The sequence below is a fragment of the Delphinus delphis genome, chromosome 17, assembly GCF_949987515.2.
Source record: "Delphinus delphis chromosome 17, mDelDel1.2, whole genome shotgun sequence".
Classification (NCBI taxonomy): Eukaryota; Metazoa; Chordata; class Mammalia; order Artiodactyla; family Delphinidae; genus Delphinus; species Delphinus delphis.
Genome location: NC_082699.1, coordinates 16,475,984 through 16,483,661, shown reverse-complemented (window position 1 = coordinate 16,483,661; position 7,678 = coordinate 16,475,984). Strand labels below are relative to the sequence as shown.

General features: G+C 35.6%; 1 pseudogene; it reads right to left on the bottom strand.

Annotated features, from left to right (window-relative positions):
• Positions 1–1,394: 1,394 nt before the first annotated feature.
• LOC132440204 (small ribosomal subunit protein uS10-like) lies at positions 1,395–1,748 on the bottom strand (annotated as a pseudogene).
• Between the last annotated feature and the right edge of the window lie 5,930 nt (positions 1,749–7,678).

The window sequence follows — 7,678 nt, the reverse complement described above, 5'->3', positions numbered from 1 at the left end:
AATGTGTATTCTGAAGTTCTTTGGTGGAGTGATAATGTTAACTATGTCAAATTGGTTGACATAGTTGGTAGAACAAATAAGGTCATTTATATCCCTATTTTTTTTTTTTTTTTTTTTTTTTTTGCCTAACTGTTCTATCAATAACTATAAAGGAGGGTTGGAGTTACCAATGATAATTATAGATTTGTCTATTTGTCCTCTCAGATTCATCAGTTTTTGCCTCATGTATTTTGAAGCTATGCTCTTAGGTGTGTATACCTTTAGGACTGTTAGGTCCATTTGCAGAACTTACCACTTTATCATTATGTAATGTTCTATTTTATTTCTGATAATATTCTTTTTCTGAAGTCTATTTTGACTGAATTTAATGAAAACCCAGTTTTGGCTTTTTTGGGGGGAGACAGGCCACAGTGTTTGACTGGTACAGGTATCCTCCCGTTTATACCACTTCCCTTTTATGAAAGCCCTACATTAGTACCTGTTTTTGCTGATTAAGAAATCTGAAGAGGATTTTTGCTCTTCTGAAAAAAGGCAAAAGTCAAAAGGGGAGAGGGAAGAGATAAGGGGCAAGATAGGGGTAAGGGATTAAGATACACAAACTACTATGTATGAAATAAATAAGCAACAAGGATATATTGTAGAGCACAGGGAAATAACAGCCATTATTTTGTAATAACTTTAAATGGAGTACTGTCTATAAAAATATTGAATAACTACGTTGTACACCCAAAACTAATGTAACATTGCAAACCAACTATACTTTAATAAAAAAATAAATAGCGTTCAGCATTATTTTGCAGCATACAGACAGTGCACCCCCAGCAGAGAGAGTGGCACTACCAAGCTCCTTCCCGAAGAACTACACTGAGCATCTCAGGCTCAAGCCACCATAGCTTTGAACTGTGTGACCATCTGTGCTTTATCTCGATTTATTTTTTGCATCTGTTAGCAAGATGTGTCCTAAGGTAATTACTTCTTTGCTTTAAGCCATTTTGGCTCAGGAAAGGTTTCATAGGAACACTCTACTTTTGGATAGCCGGGGGTGGGGGGTGCCTGTATATGCTTTTACTTTTAACCTATCTATGTCTTTATATTTAAAGTGAGTCTCCTATGGACAACATATAAGTGAGTCTTCTTTCTAAATTCAGTCTAGCAACCTGCCTTTTTACTGAGGTATTTAGACATTTAAAGTGATTATTGTTATGGTTGGCTTAAAATCTACTATCTTGCTGGCTGTTTTCTATTTGTTCCATTTGGCCTTTCTTGCTTTTTTGTTCACTTTCTGCCTTTTCTGAATGACTAAGCATTTTACGATCTATTTTATCTCCTACAATTACTTATTATTTATACCTCTTTTAAAAATGATTAATAATCAATTTATTAAAATAGTTGATTTAAGCAACTACAACAATGACCTCAATCTCTAATCCTGGCTCAATGATAGAAGTAATTTGCTTAACACTCTCAGGAGGATTGTCCAAGTCAATGAGTCACTGTGAATCCTCACCTGGAAATGCTCCCAAGTCTTAGAACCTTCACCACAAAGAGTTTATCTCACAGTGATTCTCAGTCCTGGTAGACATCCGAAACAGTCCTTTCACTTTAAGGTCCTTTTCCTTTGAGCCTGTGATCAAATCAGCACACACCTTCCCCAGGGATTTTACATGGCGGACAGTTAGGGTAATTCTTACTCAGTGAACCACCCCTTCTGGGTCCACTGGTGTAGTTCCAGTAGCTTTAAAAGCCATGGCTGCCACATGGCAGGAGCATAACTTTGTGACTGACTTCTTCCTCAGCAAGAAGGAACTGTGGTGAGTCAGGAGCAGTGGCCACAGTATCTTCCTTACAGAGGCTTGATACATTTTTTAACACTTAACTTTTTAATGGTTAATGAGTTTTCCTTCAAATAGTATTATGTCATTTCATATACAATGTAACAGGACATTCTCAAGTCCTCCCATTCCTTGTGTCACTGTGGTCATACATTTCACTTTTATTTATGGAATAAACACATTATTACAAATTTTGCTTTAAATAGTTAGCTTTTACAACAACGAAAAATTAAAAATATATTCCATTTTAGCTTCATTCTTCATTCTTTGTATAAATCCAAGTATCTGGTATCGTATTTCTTCTACCTGAAAAACTTCCTTTAACATTTCTTGCAGAGTAGATCTGTGCTAACGAGTTACCTCAAGTTTTTTTTGTCTGGGAAAGGCTTTGTTTCTGCCTCACCTTTGAAAGATATTTTTCACTGGATATAAGTCAGGTTATTTTCCTTTTCAGAACTTTATAGACATCATTCCATTGCCTTCTTATTTACATGGTTTCTAGTGACAAGTCTGCTGTAATTCTCTTCCTTGTTCATTAATGTAACATTAATTTTTCCTCTGGCTGCCTTCAAGGTTTTCTCTCCATCTTTGGCTTTTGGGAGTTAGAATATGATGTTCATAGGTGCTGAGTTTTTAAAGAATTCTTACTCATCTTCAAATATTTTTTCTGCCCTTTTCTCTTTTTGTTCCCCTGGAGTTCCATTTATGCATGTTAGGTCATTTGGTATTGGCCTTTAGCCCTTGGATGCTCTCTTTTTTATCATTCTTTTTTTTTCTCTTTGTGTTTCACTTTGTGTAGTTTCTGTTGATCTATCTCCATTTTCAAGCTCATTGGCTCTTCACCTACCTCAAATCTACTGGTAAAATATTTGAAAGCATTCTTCATCTCTGTTACTGAATTATTCTTTTCTAGGATTTTCATTTTTATAGTTTCCATGTCTCTGCTAAAAGTATCTACTCAACCATGCATGTTGTCTACCTTTTCCATTAGAGCCTTTAACATATTAACCATAACCACTTTAAATTCCCCATTGGATAGGTCCAACATCTAAGTCATATCTGAGTCTGGCTCTGCTGACTCCTTTGTCATTTTAAACTGTGGTGTTTTTTCCCCTCTTTGTATGCCAAAAGTTTTTTGTTTAAAGTTGGATGTACTGTACAAGACAATAGATACTGAGATAAATAATTGTTATACTTGGAGATGGGCACACCTTTCCTTCTGTTGGGCTGTTAATATAGGGGTTCATGCCCATCAAGTCAGGAGTTGGGCTGGGTTTGAAGCTTGCTTCCTGCTTGGCTCTGGGTCTCCCACTTGGTTTAGGTTTTTTTCCTTTGTGCAACAGAGATTCTCTCTCTTGCAACTCTCCCAGCTGAATTCCACTCTTAATTTTATTTGACAATGATAGGGTAATGAAGGTGGAGGAGTGGGGGAAGGAGGTACTGTCTGATGTTCTTACTAAGCCTCAGATTTAGGCAGGCATTGCGAACCTGGGTCTTGGGTCTGTGACATTCTCAAGTACTCCTGTTCCTTCTCCAGGGGTAGTACTGGGTCTATAGAGTCCCAGCCATCCCCCAGAGGTCTTAGTCTATACATTTCTTGCCTTTCCCTGCATATCCAGCCTTTTGTTCCTCCGAGGTGATACAGAAGATGAATCTGGCAGTGTTTTGGCAGTGGCTTCTGTTCTCTCCCCTGCTCCAGCCAGTATCACAGGGGAAGTTTTCTTAAGCCTCTCCCCACTCTGCCCTGTGAGTTCCTAGAGGAAAATCATTCATGAGATTGTGACCCCCCCTACACACACATATGTCTGCAGCCCCAGGGACTTCACACTCCCACCCAACCTTTAGAAATTCATTAAAAATTTCTAGCTGAATCTTCTCTTTGGCTTACATGGATTTGGCAACATCTTTCTTTGCAAGTACTTGTCTCTCCCCATATTTCAGGGTAGTTGTTTGCCTTGCAAACTCAGTTCTCTCATGGGTTCAAACGTCATTAATTTCCAGCTTGTCAGCTTTTTCTCTTGTTGTTTGTGTAGAAGTGATAGTCTTTTCAGCACTCTTAATTTCCAAATTGAAATAAGAAGTCTTATTCTACAAAGAGGCAATTTGACCCATCCCACATATCGCTAATAAAACAGGTAAAGGGCCTACAAGTTTTCAAAAGGAAAAAAAACCTAGTCTCCGGTTCCTGCCATGTAACTAATTAACCAGGAGTGTGACTTCAAGCAAGAAAAATGGACTGGTAAGACTTAATTAGACCCATCACTCCAAAAGGATCAAATGGTGTAACTATGTGAAAGTGATCTAAAAAGTATTAAAAAAAAAAGATATGGGATGAATGCAAAGTATGAACTTCTATTTTATTCTTTAGTTGAAGACTGTATGATAAAAATAAAATAGGTGTTTTACGTCTGGCCACATAAAGATTCAGATCAGTTCAGCAACATTTAATGAGTACCTACTACATGTTAAACTCTGTCCTAGTCATTTCTCCACCTGGGGAATGAAAAGGACACAGTCTGTGCCCTTAAAGAGTTTTTAGCCCAGCAGAGAAGACAAATTATGTTTAATTTGACTCAACCATTTAATTATAAATATCTGAAACTAACATCTGTCCACTTCATTTTTAGAAGAAAACTGAGTAACACAATATACACATATGAAAATAAATTTTTAAAATTAAATTAGTCCACATTAGGATCCTATTTTAAATTACAAAAAAATGACAACTAATTTTCTCTCAAAATATTACCCTGATTAAAAATTCATTAAACATGAGAATTCTTCTTAAAACTAAAGGAATATTTTACTCTTTAAGCAATTAATTTCTATCTCAGATATTGTAGTAGCATGCATTAAAGAGTTAAAATCTGTCATCACCGGGAAATTACATTAATAATACTTAGTTTTAAACAAAAACAACATTTTTTTGTATTACTTAGGTAGTTCCTTAAATGATTTACTCTTTTTTTCCATTAGGTCATTTATAATTGAGGGGTTCCTAAGCCGAACAGTTAGATGCAAAAACATGTGTTCAAAGTTGAGACAGAAATGGCAAATGGCCACATTCTTAAGATCATGTAATTGAATGAAATAGGGAATTCAATACCTCAGCAGATGACAAGTTCAAGGATGACCCTGTTTTAGCAAAAGCTAAGTTGGAACACATGAAACCATCAGATTTTGAGTTTTCATGTGAATCATTTTGGAGCACAAGGATTTAATGAATGTATGAGAATGTGTCCTTGGATTAGAATGCATTCCTACAGAATGAGAATAAGAAATATGAGAAATATTAAACAGAAACAAATGCAGCATTGTTAATTTCTTACGATGTGACTAAAAGACTTGAAGTGAAGGATTCCTGTGACTTCAGAGGTGGGTTACTTTCCCACAATGCACCTGCATGTAAAAGACAACTGTAAACAGTATATGATTCTGTTCAGAGTCTGTTCACAAGCCACCATCAAACTTGGCTCAGTCCTCTTTACACAGTGCTAGGTTTGTCTTCTGGAACTAATTACATTAAAAATTCAAACCTGCTTATGCTTTGGGCTCAACAGTAGAATTACCTAAAAACAGATACCTATATCTACACATATATGGATATATAAAAATTATGAATTTGAGGACACAATTTGAGAGCATTTTTGATACTCAAAAATGTTTGAAATTAAATCAATTGTAATTTAAAACTCAGTTGGTAAATGGAAATATTCTATCTTCAGTTCATGTGAGTTATTTCATCAAACATAACAATAGATGATGAGTTAAATAGTTAACATAATTAATTCAGACCTTGCTCTGTTTATAACAAAGGCAAGTCAAACGCCTGCAAGAACTGTGAACTTTTCTATGGTTCAGGGTCAATCTGAACAAGGGTACCAGCTGTTCCATTAGATAATGTCTTGGATAAAGTCACTCTTGAATGAAAATTTTCACTTTGTAATAAGGCCTCACAACTGAAATGACAAAAAAAAAAAAAGATGATGACAAATATCTGAGATAATCCAGAAATGAATTCTTTTCCATGACCAAATTTATCTTCTAAGCCAAGAAAGAAATAATTAGCATTTTGCCAGACTCTACACTTTTGCAGTGGTTTAGAAATAATACAGTATTAGTACAATGAGAACATTATATTCAAAGTGAGAAAGCAGTTTACTGTGATCTTACTTCCCACCCTCAAGAGAAATAAAAATGAACAGCTACTTTTAATTTTCAGACCTATTTGACAACTCGAAAAATTAGGACATTCAATGCAAAAATCATACTGGAATTGTTTCTTGTTCCTTCTAAAAGTGTCATTCTTTCATCTTCCAAACACCTATCCATTGGTTATGAGAGGAAAGGAAAAATATACTTGTCCATAATAGAAACACAGGTGGGAATGTTAATAAACTTATTCTTTTATTTATTTATTTAATTTTTTATTTTTTGGCCGCACCGCGCAGCTTGCGGAATCTTAGTTCCCCAACTAGGGATCAAACGTGGGCCTGGCAGTGAAAGTGCCGAGTCCTGATGACTGGGCCGCCAGCGAATTCCCTTGACAGATGTATTCTGATAGCAGCTGCTCTTGAGGCGGTAATGAGATTTAAAGAATATACTTTACTTGTACAGCCAAAAGTTGCTAACCACTTGAAATGGTTAGCTATATAAATGAGAGGTTATTTTTAGATTTTCTTTTTATATTGCAGGTTTTCTTTTTTAGATGGCAGAAAATCACACAATAGTTTGCTAAATTTCCTTCACCCGAGTCGTAACGATTGCTGGGAATTGAGTAGCAGTGTTGGAGATTTGCTAATAGTAAATCATGTTCTTTATTGCAACTGTGGCTTTACAATGATTTGAATTATGCTGGGATTCTGTTCTAGACAATCTGAAATCAAACAGGAGAATGTTAATTTCTTGCAACCAAGACATCTCATACCACAATATGATACGCATGGCTGCTATACAGTAATAGCCAAGCAACATTTTTTAAGCAGAGAGCAGTTAGTGTTCTTTTTCAAGGCAGATGTTTCCCAGATTTGCTATTGTCACTCATTAAGAAAGTAAGAAGTCTGTGAGTTATGATACTGTGAGGTATGATATTGTACATGAAATCACATCCATTAAACACCACGGATTTTCTCTAATTCTTCCTTTGCTTGCTTTAATTGGTTCAGTGTGACTGTTCTTCTGTTAGTGTAGAAATACTTATGTTGTCTGTGTGATAAAATGTAACCACACAGAGAAAATAGGTAGGTGGTGGCACTTCTGTTAAAGGAAGTAGGAAGGAGGGTAGATATTTTAGTTAATAGGACTCATATCTTCTAAAAGTGTGTTGTTTTAAAGTAATTATGAAGAAAAATTATTTGGGGTATTTTATGAGACTTAGCACATATTGAATTTGGGGAACAATGTGCATACTTTGGAGGAATTCAAAGCACTGTACAAATACTATCCAATGAACGTTTTCATGTAATAGAACAGAGGAGGTCTTACTGTGGCCATAGTTTACTGGAGCAAACACAGTTCAAACAGCTTGATAGTGACTACGAAGCACTTAATGAGGCAGAACAATGAGTAGAGCAAAGCCTGGAATTTTTTACCTCCTAGAGACTTAGTTTAATGCCTAAATTATCAGGAAAATAATATGTTGATCTACCAAGGAGTGACTGTAATTTTCAACCTAAAGTATAATTCCTTAAAGCTATCTCCTTGCCTAAAGTGATCTCAAAATTCGAAATTGGATAGATGAGATATGTAATACCTTGGTTAATAATCTACTGTTGACCTGATTGACATTACCATCCATTTAAAAAGTTATGATAATTTATCATCCTTTTTCTCTTTCTTTCATTTCT